Source organism: Alexandromys fortis, unplaced genomic scaffold, assembly GCF_014885135.2.
Source record: "Alexandromys fortis isolate MF-2015 unplaced genomic scaffold, M_Fortis_MF-2015_v1.1 scaffold_86, whole genome shotgun sequence".
Classification (NCBI taxonomy): domain Eukaryota; kingdom Metazoa; phylum Chordata; class Mammalia; order Rodentia; family Cricetidae; genus Alexandromys; species Alexandromys fortis.
Window position 1 is genome coordinate 7630112 of NW_026067965.1, and position 21102 is coordinate 7651213.

The following is a 21102-nucleotide window of genomic DNA, read 5'->3' on the forward strand; positions in this document are numbered from 1 at the left end:
CAAGCCATGTGGTAGAAAGTAGATTAATAAAAGCAGGTTAATTTAAGTTACAAAAGATCATAGGAGAAGCCTAAGTTAATGGCCAGTGCAAAGCCGCTGCCCAGGTGTCACGCCAGGGGAGCATCGTCTGCTGGGCAGGAGGGAGATGCTTGAGGACACATCCAGTGACCACAAAGCCTTCTGCGCATGTTTGAATTTCTAGCGTCACAGAACAGAGCCAGCAGTTCCCTTCCTGACGTGCTCTAGAAACACCCACAGAGATAGGCCGGCGGGTCTCTGGCACGTGGACCTGTTCTCTCGTTAGCCATCTGTTCTCTGCGATGCTGATAAGTCCATCTGGATGACTTTGTGTGGTGAGTGCCCCTCTTAAACAGTATGAACATGTGCGAGCCTATTTGACCCCTGGGAGGGCGGTAGAGAGGCCCCATGGAAATCCTCTATGCCTTGGACTTTGGAGGAATGGTGTGAGGTCAGCCCCGTGGAGCATATAACTCACAGCTTCAGCCCCAGATCAGAGTTAATCCGTACATACGCTCTGGAGACTATGTTTTCCCGTGTACTTTTTCCTCATCTTAAAATCGCCTTCCAGAAAGTGCTTTAACAGCTTTACAGTGTCTCATCACAAGTGCATCATGATTTACTTCAAAACTCCCCTCTTGTTGAACATTAAAGTGATTTCTAGTGTTTTGCTGCTTACTACCAAGGGGGTAAGGGCTTTGATGGTCCTGAACCTTTCTGTCTTTGAATTAAAAAAAAAATTATGGCAAATAATCACAGGATAATTACTGTAAGCATTATTGTCTGGCTTTTGGGTTAATTTTCAAGGCTTCTTAGCAGCTCATGAAGCAGTTGAGGCCCCAGCTGCCCTGCAGACAGGCAAAACCTGCAGAGACTGAGCGGACAGAACACCCTGGCTGTGAGAAGAAAGGCAGGCCCAGGAGTATGAGATCGCCATGGAAACATGCTTCCTGGCTAGATACACATCTTGGTTTCTCACCCCTGTCTGAGAGTGTGATGTTTAGTGTGTACAAAAGGAGGTCCTGAGGCTGTTTCTGCAGCGATCCCATACCTGCCAGGAGCCTTCATCCTCTCGTGCTTCTGAAGAGAAGCTGGCTCTGAGCTGCCTCACATATGAACGGAAAAGGCGTAAAAGATCAATGGCTGTGTTGCAAATACCTGGAGAATGCCGGTCCCTGGCAAGACAATAAGCATTGAGTTCCACACAACAGTATCACCAAATCACATTTATAAGTAAGCTTTGGGTTAGAGCGGCTAGGAAACCAGGAGAGCAGCCCTAGGAAGACACCAGTCAGTAAGAGTCACAGTCCTTTTGCTGTGGATTCTCACTGCAGAACAAATTCAGTTTGTGTCGGAAGTCTGTCACTCAGCCAACAGTTCCTGACTTGGAAGCATGAGGTTGGGAGAAGCCCACAGGGACTCTCAGTGTCTTCCTCCTCTTTCATAGAGCAGAGAACTGGTAAATCTCAGTGTATTTTCTATCTCCCCAGACCCAGAAGGAACATGTATCCGTTCTAATAAAATTGGAAGGTGCAGAAGAGTTAAGTAAAATTTTCTTCCACTTAAGTAAATAGTAGAGGACAGTGAGCTGGCTCAGCAGGCAAAGGTGCTTGCCTCCAAACCTGATGACCTGAGTTTGACCCCTGGGACACACACAGCGGAAGGAGACAACCAACTCCAAGTTGGTCCATGACCTCCACATGCATGCTGCGGTATGCATGTTCTTCACATATATGTTCACACAGAAATGAATGCCAAAAATTTTAAACAAATGTTACTTCTTAGATTAGCTTTCGGGTTAGTGTACAAAGTAACAGGTGTTTCTTTGAAAACAATTTTAACTTCACAGCAAAACTGAACAGAAAGCTCAGAGGAGTCCCATATACATCTGTACTCCTTGCTACCATACATGTAATCCTTCCCCTGCTAGCAAGATCCCATACCAGGGTGGTGCATATATTACAGTCGGTGAATTTGCTGTTAAAAAAACTAAGGTTTCGGAAGCTGAGATATCTCAGCGCGTAAAGGCAATTGCTGTAAAACTTGACAACTCTAGTCGGATTCCTGGAGTCCACAAGGTGGAAGGAGAGAACTGACTTGGGCTTGTCAGATGATCTCTCCGCATGTGACATAGCAGAGATACCCAATAAATAAATAAATAAATAAATACCCTCTAAAAAAGTTAAAAGCCTAACAAGAGGTGCTGGCATAATTGGATATCAACATGTAGAAGAATGAAAATAAACCCGTATCTATTACCATGCACAAAACTCAAGACCAAACGGATCAAAGACCTCAACATAAAGCCAGCCACACTGCACCTTATAGAAGAGAAAGTGAAAAATACACTTGAATGCATTGGCACAAGGAACCACTTCCTAAATAGAACCCCAGCAACACAGACACTGAGACAAACAATTAATAAATGGGACCTCCTGAAACTAAAAAGCTTCTGTAAAGCAGAGGACATGGTCAACAAGACAAAACGGCAACGAAGAATGGGAAAGATCTTCACTAACCCCACATCAGACAGAGGTCTGATCTCCAAAATATACAAAGAACTCAAGAAATTGGTCACCAAAAGAACACATAACCCAATAAAAAAAAATGGAGTACAGACCTAAACAGAGAACTCTCAACAGAGGAATCTAAAATGGCTGAAAGACACTTAAGGAAATGTTCGACATCCTTAGTCATCAGAGAAATGCAAATCAAAACAACTCTGAGATTTCATCTTACACCTGTAAGAAGGCCAAGATCAAAAACACTGATGACAACTTGTGGTGGAGAGATTGTGGGGTAAAGGGAACACTCCTGCATTGCTGGTGGGAATGCAAGCTGGTACAACCCCTTTGGATGTCAGTGTGGCAATTTCTCAGAAAATTAGGAAACAACCTTCCTCAAGAACCAGCAATACCACTTTTGGGTATATATCCAAAGGATGCTCAATCGTTCCACAAGGACATGTGATCAACTATGTTCATAGAAGCATTGTTTGTCATAGCCAGAACCTGGAAACAACCTAAATGCCCCTCGACCAAAGAATGGGTGAGGAAAATGTGGTACATTTACACAAAAATGCAGAAAAAAATGACATCTTGAATTTTGCAGGAAAATGGATGGATCTAGAAAACATTATTTTGAGTGAGGTAACCCAGATCCAGAAAGACAATTACCACATGTACTCACTCATAGGTGGTTTTTAAACATAAAGCAAAGAAAACCAGCCTACAAACCACAATCCCAGAGAATTTAGACAACAATGAGGACCCTAAGAGAGACATACATGGCTCTAATCTACATGGGAAGTAGAAAGTAGAAAAGGACAAGATTTCCTGAGTAAATTGGGAGCATGGGAACCTTGGGGGAGAGTTGAAGGAGGGAGAGGAGAGGCAGGGAGCAGAGCAGAGAAAAATGTAGAGCTCAATAAAAGTCAATAAAAAAGGGAAAAAAGTAACACTAAAAATGTATTCTATTAGCTCTTAATCCAGATGGTTTAAATAAATATAGATACATTTGGGGAAATCCAAAAAAAAAAAAAAGTTAAAAGCCAAGACCTTCCAAAATTTCAGTAAGTTGAGCTTAATAATCTAGTTAGTTTCGTTAGCAATTCATCAAGTGTTAGCAATTCATGGACGGGCAGTATCCTGTTCATAAGATACAAAGACATAAGTTGCACATGGGCAAATGGGTTTCTATGTGGTGGCTTAATACTAGCTGAACATGGAATAACAGTGGCCAGCAAGATAAGGCCCCTATGCCAAACCCAGTGACCTGAGACCTACACAGTGGAAGGGGAGATCTGACTCCTGTGAGTTGTTCTCTGATTACCACGTGTGTTGGGGCATGTGCCTCATCCCGTGAGTAAATAAATTAAAAATAAAAGTATTATCTCTGAGCCTTAAAAGGTGATATAAAATTATTATGATTCTGCAGAATTTTTATATACCTGTCATCTGCGCAGTTTCAAAGGTAAAAAGATAAATAGGGCAGTAGTGGTGCCTGCCTTTAGTCCCAGCACTCAGGAGTCAGAGGCAGCCAGATCTCTGTGAGTTCGAGGCCAGCCTGGTCTACAGAGCGAGTTCCAAGACAGGCTCCAAAGCTACAGAGAACCCGTCTTGAAAAACCAAAAACCAAACAACAACAACAAAAATGGGCATAGATAGCTTTTTACAAGTAATTCATAATGACAGTAAAAATGGTAAATACTATGGTATAACTTATGTATATGGTATACTTATGACAGAATATTCTGAAAAGCAAAGGGAATCACTTTTTCCAGCTAGGGTAGCTTCCTTACATGAAGACAATTTAACTAAAAAAAAATTTTTTTTTTTGCTGCCAATATTTTTATTTATTTTTGATGTGTATCAGATTTTATTAAAGCAGTCATGGAAATAACAGTACAAACACCTAAAGTATGCTTTAAATATTTTGGTTTTGAGATTATAATTTAATTGCATTTTTCCTTTTCCTTTCTTCCTTTGAAACCCTCTCCACTCTCCTTTATTTATTTATTTATTTATTTATTTATTTATTTATTTTTCCACTCTCCTTTAAATTCATGGTCTTCCACTCCCCCACTGATTGTTATTGCAGACATGTATGTAATATATACATATTCCTAAATATAACCTGCTCACTATGTGTAATGTTATTTGTATATATATTTTCAGAGCTGACTGTTTGCTATGGGAAACAGATTGGTGTGTTCTTCCATGGGGAGGACCCCTTTTCCCATGCCCAGTTTTCCTTAGTTGCCTGTGGTTTTTTTTGTTGGGTTGAGGTCTCATGGGATTTTCTCTGTCCTGTTTGGTGTCAACCTTGTTCTGCTTATGTCTGGGCAGTCGTGTTGGGTGAGATTTCATGGGTGTTGCTTCTGACATTATTAAGAGATGCAATCTCACAGCAAACTTCCTGATCCTCTAGCTCTTACAGTCTTTTCACCTCCTCTTTTACAATGTTCCCTGAGCCTTAGGCACAGGAGTATTTTTTAGATATATCCTCGGGGACCGGGCCTCACAAATCAGCATTTTGACTGGTTGTTATTATTTTTTAGTGGTTTCTGTTGCAAAGAGTTTTCTTGATGAGGATGCAAGAACTAGCTAGAAATATGCCCAAGCCATCAGCCAAACAGTGTTGTAATTAATGTAGTTTCTGTGTGATTATTTGGATCTGGGTGTCCAGGAAACAAAAGTGTAGTCTCTGTTTACAAATGGTGCCCAAACATTTGGCAAGAATTTCCACATAAAGTCTGAGAAAGCTTTAAAAAAAATAAAAGATTCTAGACAGATAAGAACGGCGTTAAGCACAGCTTTTTGGTAACTGTTTTTCTCCAGTAGGCTCTGTTTGCTAGAGGCAAGCAGAGGTGTAGCTACTTTAAGGGAGGCTTCCTGACTCAGCATTAGCAGCCAAAACTGTGCAGCTCTTTTAAGAGCAGCCATTAGCGTGTTTCTTGGTGGTGACATTGACCTAGGAAAAAAAACCCACCAGTACCTCCATCAAGAAGCTAGACTCTCAAAAAGTTAAGGAATGTGGTGGTGTCAGCTGCCAAAGTGGGAGCTTTAATCCTAGCCATGCTGTTTAGCAGATTAAAAACTCATGCGCTAAAAAAAAAGGTAGAGATATACAGTAAAGATAGATTCAGAAGGAAATTAAAAAAACCCTCTAAATGGGTTACAGTGTGTTAAAAATTATATGTAGTCTTGGGAGAGAAAAGAAAAAGGATAGAGAAAGTCCTTAAAAAAAAAAGAAATAGATTAGCCAGGTGTTGTGGCACATGTTTTTAATCCCAGCACTTGGGAGACAAAGACAGGCCGATCTCTGTAAATTCAAGGACATCCTGGTCTACAGAGTAAGATCCAGGACAGACAAAGATACACAGAAAAACCCTGTCTCAAAAATCAAAAATTAAAAAATAAAAGTAAAAGAAATAGAGTAAAAAAGCCACATAAAGGTTAAAAATACACCTTTTCTTTTTTAAAAGAGTCTGGATTTTCTTTTCTTTTCTTTTTTTTTTGACTGTGAATGAACTAACTACAGAGAGACATTTCATTGTATGGGCTGCTAAAATAAACCAAAATAAATATTTAAAGGTATCTTGACTTCCAAATTTAAGTCTGAGGACATGTTTCTTTGGAAAAGAAGTTCTTCTTTTGTTTCCACAGTGGATAGAAAGCTGTGGATTTCTTACTGGTAAGGTTTTTGGCATTTTTCTCCTTTAGCAGCTACATGGCTTCTGCCTGACTCTACTTTTTTGCTTGGATTTCCTGCCTTGCTATATTCTGCCCTGTCATAGGCCAAAGCAGTTTCTTTTTTAACCAATGATAATAAAACATTTCTCTGGGTATCCTGGAACTCACTCTGTAGATCATGCTGGCCTCAAACTCAGAGATCTGCCTGCTTCTGCCTCCCGAGTGCTGGGATTAAATGTGTGTTCCACCACTGCCTGGCAAAGGAAAACATTTAATCAATGTGTCAGAGGTTTAGTTCATTTTTATCGTAGCAGGGAGCATGGAGGCATTCAGGCAGGCATGGTGCTGGCTGCATCTTGATTAAAAGGCAACAGGAAGTGGACTAAGTATCACACTGAGGGAAACTTGAGCTAAAGAGACCTCAAAGCTTGATCCCCCACAGTGACTCACTTCCTCCAACAAGGCTTCACTCTACTTCACCAAGGCCACACCTCTTAATGGTGCCACCACTTTTGGGGTCATTTTCTTTCAAACCATCACAATGACTTATGGGGCTGTTAGTTCCTAATTGCTTTGACAAAATACCTGACAAAAGCATTATGAAGAAGACTTTGCTTTGGTCTGCCACTTGGAGGTATAGTCCATTTTATCCAGGATGTTGTCAGGCAGAAGCATGAAGCCGTTGGTCCATTACATCTACAGTCAGGAAGCTGAGAGGTGTGAGTGCTGATATGCAGTTCTCTCTCTCTCTCTCTCTCTCTCTCTCTCTCTCTCTCTCTCTCTCTCTCTCTCTCTCATTGAGTTCATGGAGTGGCGGTGCCCATATTCAGGTCTGGTTTTTCTTTTCTCCATTAATTCTTTCTCAATATACCTTCACAGACATACCCAGAGGTGTGTTCCCATGGTGATTCTAAATTCAGTCAAGTTGACAGTGAAGATGAACTATCAGAGGGGGTGAATGTCATTCATCTGAAAATGTGACTTTAGGAATGTAGCTTTTCACTTCTGTATGGAAAAGGAAACTCTCAGCAGCGTGAACAGACAGCCCAGAGCAGTGGTTCTCAGCCTTTCTAATGTTGCAACCCTTTAATACAGTTCCTCATGTTGTGGTGACCTCCAACCATAGAATTATTTCATTGCTACTTCATAGCTGTAATATTGCTACTTTTATGAATTGTAATGTAAATATCTGATATGCAGGATTTCTGATACTAGATTCCCAAAGGGGCCACAACCCACAAGTTGAGATTGCTGGTCTAGAGAACGAGGGGAAATTTTAGTCAGCTGTGCTCTAGACAAGGGCCAATATCAGTCAATCAATAAACGGGTAATCAACCGAACAGATAGTTCTCAAAAGAAGAAATACAAATGGCCAATAAATATTTTAAACTGTTCCATTAGGGAAATTAAGACTGCTTTGAGATTCCATCTTATCCCAGTTAGAATGGAGCCCATCGGTGAAGCAAATGACAACACACAGTCATGAGGATGTGGGAAAGGGAACTTTTCTCACTTGTGGTGGGGGCGTCAGCTGGAAATCAGGGTGGAGGTGGTCGAAAAATTAAAACCAGAGTTATCATTTGACCAATAACAGTCTCAGAATACACCTGGGACTTATCCTACCACAGAGGCACCTGCACCTCTGTGTCCACTGCTGCCCTATGCACAGTAGCAAGGAAAAGGTACCAGCCTGGCTGAAGGGATGCTGAAAATATGGGGCATATAAACAGTGGAATCTTATCCAGCTATAGTGAGTAAGATTAAGAAATTTTCAGGAAAATGGGTAGATCTGGAAATTATTATATTAAGTGATATAATCTGGACTCGAAAAGACAAACACCATGTTCTTTAGCACATGTAGATCCTAGACTTTTAATTGTTACATATGTGTATGTATGTGGATACGTGGGTAGAGGTCAAGGTCATGAAGCTAAAGAGGCGTTTACAGGGAGCTGGAGAGATGGCTCAGTGGCTAATAGCGCTTGCTCTTCATGAAAGGACCTGGGCTTAATTCGAAGAATGCACTTGGTGGCTCAAAACTGTCTGTAACCCGAGTTCTAGGGCATTTGAGACCCTTGCAGACATGCACGCAGGTCAAACATTCATACAGAGAAAATAAAAAGAAAACAAATAAAAGGACACCACAATAAGGGAAAAGAGGTGTTAGGAAAGAGGGGAAGAGGATAGAGTACACGCATCACGAAATTAGAAAGGGACTTCTGGGGTGAAAGATTGTCAGGGAGTCGGGGGTGAAGGTCAACTGGAACAAATCATACATGGAAATACCACAACAAAACCTCTTGCTTTGTGTGCTGACTAGAACACAAACATAGTAAACAAAGAAGAATACAGTTTTTAATAGAACTCTTTTGTTTTATTGGTTATCCTAAAAGAGGGGAGTGACATCTAGCCCAGGATGGCTTTGAACTCAGATCCTTTTGTCTCAGCCTCCCAAAGTGGTGAGATTATAGACATGCCATTGCACCTAGCTGGAGATCATTTTAGAAAATATATATTAAACATAGTTTGAACACATGAGAATAAGTGGACATCTTTACTTAGAAAAAGGTGTGTGTGTGTGTGTGTGTGTGTGTGTTTGGAGAGGGAGTCAGGTCCACTGTGCTCTGTTCAGATATTTTTATTGGCTTCTGGAGTCCTTCACACTTCCTTGGTGTTTTCTCCTCTCTGATTGGTCTTGCTTGGGATATCCTCCCTTGGTTAGGCTCTTTTTCCACTGCCCTTAGCAGTTTTTATTTTTTATATTTTTTTTTATTTAAAAAATATTTTTTCCATGTAGTATATTCTAATTATGGTTTCTCAGTCAGATGTTATTCTAATGGGTCTGCCGTTATATGCTACCTGGTCTTTTTCCCTTGTAGTTTTTAGTATTCTTTCTTTGGTCTGTGCATTTAGTGTGTTGATTGTGATGTGCTGTGGCTAATTTCTTATCTGGTCCAGTCTATTTGGTGTTCTGTATGCCTCTTGTACCTCCTTTAGGTTGGGGAAATTTTCTTCTATGGTTTCGTTGAAAATATTTTTTTCTCCTTTGACCTGGCTTTTTTCTTCCCCTATTCCTATTATTTGTAGATTAAATCTTTTCACAGTGTCCCCAGTTTCTTAGATGTTTGTGCCTGGATTTTTTTTAAATTTAATATTTTCTTTGACTGAGGTGTCTATTTCTTCTATCTTGTAATCATTACCTGGTATTCTCCCTTCCTTCTCTTGTACTCTGTTGGCGAGGTTTACCTTTGAGGCTTTTGTTTGACTTTCTAAAGATTTCATTTTAAGTTTTACTTCAGTTTGGGTTTTCTTTAGTAATTCTATTTCTACTTTAATGTCTTGAACTATTTTCTTCGTTTCCTTCCACTCTTGGTTTGTGTTTTCCTACACTTTATTAACGGATGTATCAGTAACCTCTTTAGGTCCTTGAACATATTCGTAATAGTTATTTTGGAGTTCTTATCTTTAGATTTAGCTGTGTTGTCTTTCTCAGGGCCTATTGTCATAGTGTTGTTGGGTTCTGGTAGAGACATGTTGTCCTGGTTGTCATTGATTGTGTTTTTATCCTGGTGTCCAGGCATCTGGCTTTGGGATGATTGTAATTCTAGGTGTTGATAGCTTTTCTTGCCTTTGTTGGGTGGGTGTTCCCTTCCTTGGTTTTTGTTGCCATCTCTTGATCTTAGAAGAGTGTGGTGGGTGTAGGTTGCCTGGTAAGGAACAGGTCTGAGATCCTGCTAGGTGTGGCCATTGAGGGTCCAGGGTGTGTTTCTAGGTATTAGCGACTGACACGAAGAAATGGGGTGGGCTAGCAGGGCGGGGCTGAGAGGATCCTCAGGAAGGAGAAAAGCTGGGTCTGCCACGAGTGTCTGTCTATTCTCCAAGGTAAGAAGGCAGAAAGGGAAGGGAGGTTTCTGTGGGTGGCCTACACCAAAGCAGGGATGAGCATGGAAAATTCCCAACGACAGAGGGGAAGGAGAGTAACGATCTGTCTAGGTCAGCATGGCCAGTGGGTTCCCAGGTAGAGAGGGATTCTTAGACTCGGTGTATGACACAGGAGGTTGGGTGAGGGAGAAAGGATGCCCCCGTGAAGTTTTTAGGGAATGGAGGCAGAGAGGGAAGGCAGGACCCTGTAGGCAGTCTGCTACAGGGCTAGGGCTGAGATTGAGGAATTTGCAGTCTGTAAAATTTTAAGTCTTGCACCACCCAAGAATCCCTGGAGGGGTGTGGTGGAGACAACCTAGGGAGAAGGAACAGCCCTTCTTAAAGTGACCCATCCCTGTTATTCAGGTTGATCCAAATTCTGCTGAATTCTTTCTTTCTTAGAGAAACATAGCTAACAGTAGGGATGTGGCCAGAACATAGGTTGCTGGGATTTTCCTTGCAGAAAATGGATGAACCTGGAGAAAATTTTGAAATAAGTGAAATAAGCCAGAATGGAAAAAAAAAAACAAAATCACTTGATTTTCTCTCATTTATAGAGTATGCACATGTATGTACATGTGTATGTATGTCTGCATGTTTGTATAATAGGGAAATAGAAAGGGAATCATGACAAGGGAAAAAGATGCCTAAAGAGAGGGGAGAGGGGAACAAGAGAGGGCTAGGAAATATATATAACATGAAAGCACAGGGGGAACTATTTAGGGGGACAAAGAATAGGGGGTGGTGAGTAGAGGGGAATAAAAATAAAATAGTGATATGTTTGTATGAAAATGTTATGAAACCTGTTACCTTGCAAACAAACAAAAACATGAAAACAAACAAACAAAAACAAGAAAACAAATGGTGCCGCGGGGGTCGCACTTTCACAGACTCTTGCACTAAAGGAAGAATTTGTCCCAAATCCTTTTGGACAAGAGGGCCACCCAGTGATCCCCAACTGGTCATCCTTTTTCCTTTTATTCCACTATTCCAAGAAGTGAAGGCAAACCAAGTCCCAGATATCTGGCTTTAGAGTCATGGGCTGTTCCTACAGTTCACCCTTTTCTTTATGAAATCACAGGGCTTCCCACGATCTGAGCATCTCCCCCAGGAAAAGAAAACGGTCTTTTGCAGCAGACTGTAACTCTTTGCAACTATGAATTATGAGATGGTTAATGTGGGAGGTCCAAACTTAGTTAAATTAGCTTCTAAATGACATCTGATCTAGAGATTCTGTTTGATCACGATGCTAGTCTTAATTCATAGTTAAGTTGCCTTCTATCTAGCTTTCTTTGCAGGAGCCGATATTAATGAATCCCAGAGGGAAATCTTAACAAGCCAGCGAGTTAAAGTATTCTAAAATCACATCCAAAATATGCTAAACAGGACAAATTTCATGCATGTAAACCTGTGTAACCTTCCATATCCTGGTTCTCTCAGGGGCTACTCTTAGCAAGGCATTGTATTTTAAGAAGCTGAAAGCAACTGAAAAGCAATGCAATCTTTAAATGCTATTCTTTCTTTCTTTCTTTCTTTCTTTCTTTCTTTCTTTCTTTCTTTCTTTCTTCTTTCTTTCTTCTTCTTCTTCTTCTTCTTCTTCTTCTTCTTCTTCTTCTTCTTCTTCTTCTTCTTCTTCTTCTTCTCCTCCTCCTCCTCCTTCTCCTCCTCGTCCTCCTCCTCGTCCTCCTCCTCCTTCTCCTTCTTCTTCTTCTTCTTCTCTTCTTTTGGTTTTTTGAGACAGGGTTTCTCTGTAGCTTTGGAGCCTATCCTGGAACTAGCTCTTGTAGACCAGGCTGGCTTTGAACTCATAGAGATCAACCTACCTCTGCCTCCTGAGCACTGGGATTAAAGGCGTGCACCACCACTACCCGGTTTTTATATGTATTCTTGAGCATGAATGGTGTGATGCAATTAAGGATTCATAACCAATAAGAGATACTCCCTATACCTTTAATAGCCTCTCTGTTGCCTCTCATGCCACAGTTCATTGTTCATACTCCATCCCTCTTTCTCTTTTCCACTCTGCCCCATACCCTGTCTCTAGTGGTGCTTGGAATCGAAGCCAAGGCCTTCCCCAGTCCAAGCAAGTACTCTGTCATTGAGCTACATCCTCAGCTCTGTCATGGCTTATCTGTTTAAAACACACACACACACACACACACACCCATATGATTCAGTGGTCTCTGCATAGGCTCACATTACTGGGTAGTGATGAATGTTGGATTTGAGCTTGTGGATCCTTAGTTCCCTCTGATGTCTGGTAGCGCTGTGTGGACAGTTGCCTCAGATCCTCTCAGCTGACTTGAATAATGGTGAAGGAACCAGCTGTGTGCAAGGATCTCCGCACTTGCCCCCCTTTGCCCCCTCAGCTACACAGTGTATTTTTCCCTTTCTGTCCCAGGACTTTTCTCAGACTCGATGAGGGACTCTTATCCACCATTTGATCATCAGGACACTGTGCATAAGGTGACCAGCAGAAGCAAACAGTTAACAGTACACAGGGCAAGCTTTGCCTGATGTGGGATGAACACTGGCACATGGTGATTTGTTCTTCTAGCCCTTGGGCAGTATTTCTGGGTCATATTTTATTCATTTCCTTAGAAGTTTCCTGCAAGTCTAATGTTCAGTTGTCAACAGGAGTGACGAGTATGATAATGAACCCTTATATTTGCTTCCCTTCCTTCCCTGTGTTAGCCTTTAGAGTATCCCTACCCTACACGCAAGGGCTCTGCTTTCGGGGGGGGGGGGATGTAGGCGATGGTATTTGGTCCCAGGAGTTGTCCTGGAAAGTATGTCCTCAGGATGGATTCTGATGACATCACTGGTCAGATGGCCAATGAGAAGCTCGGTGCCGTGGGCAGATTGCACCCTAGCAGTCACTGACACTTTCTATGACTGAGAACTGTGATGGAGAGCAGGTGTAAAGTGGAACACTTGTGACTGGGGTAGCCTGGGCTAAGGCAGCAGCCGCTGTGCAGGTGCTGGTCCTCACCATGCCTTAGAATGGCTGCCAGCAACAAGCAGAGCTATCTGCTTCCCCTCTTGCAACCAGAACAGAGAGACAGGGCTTCTGGAAGGGGCTTTGTTAGATCTCACCAATGTCTAAAATCAGACTCTGTTGCAAAGAAATGCTGCTAGGCTTTGGTGTCTCAGTAAATCATAGGTAACGGGGCTGTGATTACCTCTAGAACTGCCAATCACCGGTCATGGGCCACACACGGAATTCACATCTTTCTAAATTCTACAGTTGCTGAAGGAGCCTGGATTGAATGGTTTGTGGATTCTCTGTGCCGTGTCTCCATTCTTTCACTGAACATATATACTACATTCTCTTTAGACACTGGGAACACAAAAATGACCACACATAAAAGCACATGACAGGCATACAAAAATAAACTGCTTTACTATTGATGCACATATCTGAAACTGTAACACTAAAGCTCATTTCTTTATACATAACCAAAAATTTAAATACACACTTCAATATCTTTAAATATGTATTTGCATTATAGGTGTCATTATTGAGTACCTATTGCATACCATAATGTCCATTGGACCCTCATTTTCCTGGTCCCTTGATAGTAATTCTTCAGGACACCATTAAAATTTCTTCTGTGAAAACTTCTAAGAGGCCAATTCATCTCCTCATTCTGTGCCAGAACCTATAATGCTTCAGCAGTGGTTTTAAAAGCACAGCCTCTTGAGCTGGTGTGCCTAACTTCTGACCTGGGTGTAAGGGCATTCTGCCTGCCTGCACATTTGTGTACCGTGTGTGTGTGTGTGTGTGTGTGTGTGTGCATGCGTGTGTGCATCTGGTGCCTAAGGAGGCCAGATGAGAGCATCCAATTTCCTGGAACTGGTTGTGAGCTGTAAGTGCTGAGAAAGCAAAGTTTTCTCGAAAAACAATCAGTGTTCTTAACCACTGAGCCAACTCTCCTGGTCAGTCATGGGACTTGTTTTATCCCTGTATGAATCGCTACACTTATTTAATAAGTGCAAAGGGACTTCCTTTACAAAGTTGCTGTGAAGACTGAACAAGCTAGAACATGTAAGTAGTTTACTACTGTGCCTGGTATACAATATGTGCTCAAAATCTTAGCAAATATATATTTTATATATTAATATATAAAAATACTTATATTGATATAATATATTATATATTTATATAACATATAAAGATATTAAATATGCATTGAAAATGTATATTTAATTTTTTGCTTGGCACACAAATAAATGAGTTTTATTGTGACATTTCATACATATACCATTTCAAAATATAGTTTATTCTTATGTATATTCCATGATACCTGCAGTCATTTCTGTGTTTCCTCTGTCTGAAAAGACTAAAGATGCATTCAGGGAGTTAATAAAGACTTGGTACAGACACTTCATATTTACCTGGAAGGGAGGATTGCCCTGGAGAACTAGATTAGGACCAGAAACCCTGGAAAGGTTTCTCGGAGAAGGTGGACTCTCAGCAGGAGCTTACCCGAAAAACAACTTTTACAGTCAAGAGCTCCCACAGCATTAGGGGGAGAAGGTGCGCATGGCAAGACACGCAAGAGAGAATACGTACAAAATGTAAGGCATAGACGGATCCGTCTGCCGTTGGGAGCCAGTCTATGTGTGTGTTGAGGGGGCAAGCTGTGGGGTGTGGCCTGAAGAGTGTTTTTGTGGGGGGGAACCCCGGCTTTGGATTGTAGTATGATACGCCTCTCCACCCCATCATTTACTGCTTGAAAACCACCTGACCACTCTAAGCTTTTTGATTTCTACAATAAAAGCAGTGTGCGTGCGTAAACCCCTACAGGATTTTGAGATTAGCATTTACGCACAGGGAACACCTTTCAGTGCCAAGCACACTGCTTAAAGGCGCAGGTTAAGTCGATCATTAGAGTGGACCTGGCTGCTGAGAGCGTCTTCATACAGGGCAGTGGCATTTTAACACTGTTTGAATGAGAGCCTAATTGAATCATCAGAACTGAAAGAGTGATAAAATTCAGGATGAACGGGGAAGTCTGTCAGCAGTTGTCAGTGCGTGGAAGTCCCTTCCTCCTCTAGCTGGCTGGGAGACGGCGTACAGTCCCTTTCTTTCCCCGATTTCACGTTAAAAATCTGCAGACCATCTCTAGAATTTGCTTGGTTTGTGTAACTTGAATTCTATTTGCTCTTAGTAAATAAAACCCGGAATCAGATATGAGGCGGAGGCGGTGAAAGCTGAAGGATCAGAGAAGCAATGCAGTCGGCCCTAGAGAGACATTTTACCTTAGCAATGCTCAGACCAAAGGGGCGATCCTGTCCTCATACTGTCTCTTTAGGCTGCATCCTCAGGCTGTATCCTCAGACTACATCCTCAGGCTGCATCCTCAGACTGCATCCTCAGACTGCACCTGTCTCCACCAAACCTCTGACTGTAATGAGCTCCTCTCTTCTCCCGCCTTATATTCCTCTCTCTGCCCAGCCATATCACTCTTGTCTCCACTTCCCAAGTGCTAGGATTAAAGGCGTGGGATCCTAAGTGCTGGGATTACCTATGTGTGAGCTCTGTTTCTCTTTTAGTGCAACCAAGGGTAGCCTTGAATTAACAGAGATCCTTCCACCTCTGTCTCTCGAGTCCTGGGATTAAAGGTGTGTGCTACCACTGCCTGGCCTCTAGTGGCTTAACTCTGCACTCTGATCTTCAGGCAATCCTTATTTGTTAAAACACAAACAAAATATCACTACAGGTTTGCCTATAGTATTGGGCTATATTTTTCTCCTAGATACCAATGACCAAGCATAGGGCAATAGCTCAAATGGTAAGAGCTTACTATATAAGCACAAGGGACTGATTTCGAACCAAGAACCCATGCAAAAACAACAGCAGCAACAATAATAACAACATAAACTCGACATGGTGACACACATTTGTAATCCTAGCACCGGAGAGGCTAAGACAGGAAGGTCTTCGGGCTCAAAGGCCAGCCTGGCTAGCCTAATTGGTGAGTTCTAGTCCAATGAGAGACCCTGTCTCACAAAGCAAGGCAGCTGGTGAAAAGGAGGACACCTGGGGTTGACATCTGACTTCTGCACATATCCACAGAGAAACACACACACACACACACACACACACACACACACACACACACACTGTAAATCAGCTAATTCTGGCTCTATTACTATCTGAACCCCTTCTCTGGCAGGGCAGGGAGTAGAGAAGATTCACTCCCCCAGAAAACCACAGAAGGGATTTTGCCCACATGTCTATCAGTCAAAGGCCTGCAGAGTGAACCCCAGGACTTCCCAGGATGTGTGGCTTCCATTCCCCTATAGCTGTCACTTGTCCTTGGCAGCCAGGAGCCAGGAGCTGCCGGATGGCTTCTGCCCTCACCTGTGCCTGGGCTTTTACAAAACACAAACATAATGCAGATTTTTCCCAGTTGTCTAGTGGTGACTTTTGCTCTTCTAAGCAAAGGATTTAAGTTGTCGCTATCCCTTACATTTCCAAACTGAAATGGCAAACATGCTTTCTGAGAAGTGTTCGTATTAATGAGGTTGTTAGTCACACTTGATAGTGATCTTCTGTGGCAGGACAATGCTGACAATCGAATGGTTCCCTGTGCTTATTGAAAAAAAAATAAGCAGGAGCCCCTATTGAGAGTGGGAAGTTTATGCGTTGGGTCCTGAGGAATAGGGAAAACTAATTTAATTTTCTACACTAGAATTTTGGTGAGAGATGTGCCTTGAATTTAAAACAAATCCTTTATGCATCTGACTCAAGGCAGACCACAAAGGAGCCTTTTAAAACTGATACCTCCCTTAGATTCTTAGACATCAGGATTCCGTTCCTTTCCCCACAAAGAGAAGGCTGTTCTCAACACTGGAGACCATAGATGGTGGCGGTCCTTACTACTGCTGAACTGGGCTCCGGACAACTTGTCTTTCTCTCCTGGTTTCACTACAGACTTTGGCAGGTTACATAACCTGTTGGAAACTGCTACAGACCTCATGAAAATATCGTGAGGACTGCAAATCTCAGAATTGGGTCCTGAGTCCTAGTAATGCTTAATCAGTGATAGCATATCCTTCATCTCATCCAGCCAAGAATCCTCTAAAAATGGATAAATTATAGGAATGGTGTTGAAAACATATTGGAGGCCACGGGAAGCACAGAGGACCAGGTAAACTATATTCCAAGCAGGAAGAACCCTTTTCGGAGAGCTGAAGCTACTCTTCTCTCTTAGGGCCAGGGATCCCTGAGGTAGAGCATGTATCGGAGGTCAGGCTTGCTGTAGACGGAGGGACCGCACTGAAGACCCTTTAGAGTAGCCCTTGGTGCCATGTGTTGGTTTGTAATCAGAAAGCACTCTGGGTCCTGGCACACAGTGAATCTGTTGAATAATGAATTATGACAGGCTGGGTGGGGGTCCTAAAAAGGCAGATGGAAGTGTGTTGGGAAGGAAGGGCCAGTCCTGTGATAAGCACAGTGAGACACTTAAACTCTGGGCTCAGAGTAAGAATCCCTTAAACACAGAGCAGATCTGCAAAGAACAGGAGTTTTGATTCTGCTGTTTTCTCTCTCCCTTCCTCTCTTTCTCTTTCTTGCACACACACACACACACACACACACACACACACACACACACACACACCCATCTACCAATAACTTTGTTTTTGGGGATTAGGGTCTTTATCCTTGAATTTCAGATCCTCCCACCTCTGCCTCCTGAGTACAAGGCATATTGACATAGGACCACAAACATATTGACAAAATAAACTAATTTTTGAATTATCTAGGCTTTTGGGATTGTATCCAAGAAATAATTGTCAAATGCCATGTCATAACATTTTGTAGAGATTTATGGTTTTAGCTTTTGTATTTAGATATTTAACTTATTATGAGTTAGTTTTTATACATGAAATAAAGGTCCAGATTCATCTTTTTGAGCTATTTTCTCCAGCATAATTTTTAATATTACTATAGTAATTTATTTACCCAGTTATTTATTTATAGACATTTGTGTTACCGTATTCTTTTTTCTTTACTTTTGTTCTTTAAAAATGTTATCATTTGGGATTGGAGAGATGGCTCAGCGGTTAAGAGCCCTTGCTGGTCTTCTGAGGACCAGGGTTCAAACCCTAGCACCCATATGGCAGTTCACAATTGTTTGTAACTATGGTTCCAGGCTATTCGATGCCCTCTTCTGACCTCTGAGAGCCCTGCTCATGTGGAGCACCTACACCCTTCTCCCCCTTGTCCCCTTTATTCCCATAAATACATTTCAATGGTTGTTTTACTCTTTATTTTCTCCTACAAGGAGCCCCATGCTTGGAGAACGTCTTTCCAGGCTGGCTGAATTGTGGGCTGTGAGCCAGCTATGAACTTGAGTTGAGGGTGTTGGGAAGAGGAAAATGTCTAGAGCCTTTCTCCAATATGTCCAAACCTTCCAAGTTTTCCTCACTCCCCTCTGGACCCTCCACCGGCTAAGCAAGCTCTTTTTCAGGTCCAAAGGGGTTAACAAGGCCAGAGTGATTTGTCAACATCCATTATCTTATGTAGTTTGGGGAGAGCTTAATCCGAGGATTCCCCCTGCCCGAGAACTTTGTCATGTGACAGACCCTGGTCAGGAGTGGGTGGGGATAGAGCTTGGAGCCACGTGCACCTTGTCGCTTTAGGTAGGGGTAGGGGGATGGGGAGAGCAAGATGATTACAGTCAACTGGGAGCAAACCTAATGGACTAAGAAGTTTGCAGATCGGTCCATCTGCAAATCCAGAAAGCGGAGGGCGGGACTTGGGAGTGGGCACTGGCTCCCCTCCAACCTATCCTGAACTCTTGAATCCGAAAGGGGCTTAGACGGAAAGAGCTTTCCTCAGTGAATAAGGTCGGTGCCTGGGCTAGCGCTCTGATCCTGCTGAAGAGAGAACTCACGAGTCCCGGGAGGGCTGGGGTGCTGCAGGGGGGCGGGAGCGCGCTTCACAGAGGCGGGTGGCGGCGACGGCGACCAGGGCGCGGCGGTGCAGGTGTGTACCAGGCAAGTGCCTGCCTCTCCCTCGCTTGGGATCCCTGGGGCGCTGCGTTAGCCGCGGCTGCCCAGACTGAGGCTGCTCAGCTGCTGCCCGGCTAGCTGCGGATTTTCCACCCAGGTAGGGGACGGCGATCCTTGCGGCGGTGTGTGCAGACCCGGGTTCCCAGGCCTGACTTCCTGAGCCCCACGCTGGGACCAAAGGGTGCGGTTGATGGGAAAATCCTCAAAGGACAGCGGAGTTGGAAATCAGCACTGAGAAGGGAGCACTTGCTGCTGCCCCGGGCTGCGCGCTTCGCTTCTTTGAACGTGGCCTTCCCCAGGACTAGGAGTGAAACCTCGTGAACTATTGGCGCGGTAAATAGTTTCCCAACTTGGCTACTTGACATTTACATTGCTCTCCACAAGGTTCCTGGGCATCCCTTTAGTTTCGATCCTACCCCTCATAAACCGGCTTGTTTTCAAAGGACAGATTAAATACATGCCCACACCTGCTGGCTCTGGACTGGGGTTTGTGAGTGTGTGTTTTTCTGTGTGGAGGGCGCCCTCCGCGGGCGTGGGAGCCGTTTCTTAGGGACTCGGGATTTGTTGATGGATGGGTTTTAGCGCAAGGAAAAGATGATTTGTTTTGCAGGGGATGGGTGAGCGAATGCAGTTAGCCAGGGAGGAGCAAGGCGCTGCTGTTCCTTCAGAGGGGTGGGAGATCTCTCATCTGTCGGGGTGCAGCAGAGAGGCTGCCCAAACGCTGTCTTTTATCCAGAAATCGCAGATGCGAACAGACACAGTTTAAAGGTAACTTAACGTCGATGTGTCGGGTTGTGGTAAGGTCGGGTGGGGCGCTGGGGGGGATGCTTGCTCCTTCCTAAAGCATGTTTGGAAGGTGAATGTGGGTGGTTCTGGGCCTCAGGGAGGGGCAGGTGAAGGATGAGAGATGAATGCATGTTGGGGAACTAGACGCTGCGGTCAGCTCAGAGGTCTCTTTCCACGTTTTTTTGCTGCCTGCCCTGTGCGGAAGAGGCTAGTTTTTCTGCTTGCTAGAGGATGCAGTTGATATGTGAGGCTCATGCTGCGTCTTCCCTGAGTCAGCAAATATGTACCTAAGCGTTAACACTTGTCAGAGGTGGGGTTGATCCTTAGGGGTGCAGAGGCGATGGGAACAGAGTCCTAACACTGCACAAGCTCACACCCGCTGAGGACAAACACCTGTAGTAAGGAGGTGTAAACAGTCTGAGACAAAATAAGAGTGGTGATTGTGGAGAAGGGAAGGGGATTATTTAAAACGAAGGCCCCGTGGGGCTTAGTAGGGATCGGATTTGTTTCTTGGTCCATTGGTCTTGAGTGACCCACAGTCCTCTCCCATGCCGTCATCCTCACTGGCCGATGGGGAGGAAGGCTGACCTGATGTTTGCAGGACATGGCTAGTGCCAACTAAGCACTTGGCTGGCACCGAGGGTGAAGCACACCAATGCAGTCAAACTTTTCACTTTTAATCTTTAATAAATCCCTGAATTCCTGAACTATGGGAGACTGAAATAGCGTTTCATCATGGCAAGGTCTCTGGAAAACTCTAATGGAGTTTCAGAGTAGATCAACTTCTGCCTTCCTTCTTTCCTTCCTTCCTTCCCTCCTTCCTTCATTTATTGACTTATTTATTATTTTATCCCTGTCCATTCATGTCCCAGTACAGCTCAGGATGACTCTGACCCCCGTTTACTCTGGGGGAGGAACATCTAGTCTTGGGCTTGATTCTTCTGGGACAAAAAGTGACCAGTGACAGAAAGAAATGCTCATGGAATATTCCTGTTGCCAGAGGTGTGCCGGATATGCATTTTGTAACAAAAACCACCAGATGATGTTTGAACAGTAGCCTGGCACACTGTAGGTAGCGTGGCCTTGACTGTTCACAGAGAGCTGGTGTGGGTCTCAGGCAAGTATCTTAGCCTTTTTTTGGGTTTTGATTCCCTGA

The 21102-nt window shown here is 43.3% G+C and overlaps 1 protein-coding gene across 8 annotated transcripts in view; it reads left to right on the forward strand.

Annotated features, from left to right (window-relative positions):
• Nucleotides 1-21102, forward strand: part of Sv2b (synaptic vesicle glycoprotein 2B) — a 218698-nt gene that overhangs the window by 51894 nt on the left and 145702 nt on the right. The window contains exon 2 of one of the 8 annotated variants that reach the window (XM_050154090.1): nucleotides 203-353. The exons of 6 other annotated variants lie outside the window; for them this stretch is intronic. The gene's annotated coding sequence lies outside the window, so the exon portion shown is untranslated. Of the gene's footprint in view, nucleotides 1-202; nucleotides 354-19794; nucleotides 19929-21102 lie in introns of those variants that run through there. One more of the 8 variants, XM_050154091.1, reaches the window with a different exon arrangement.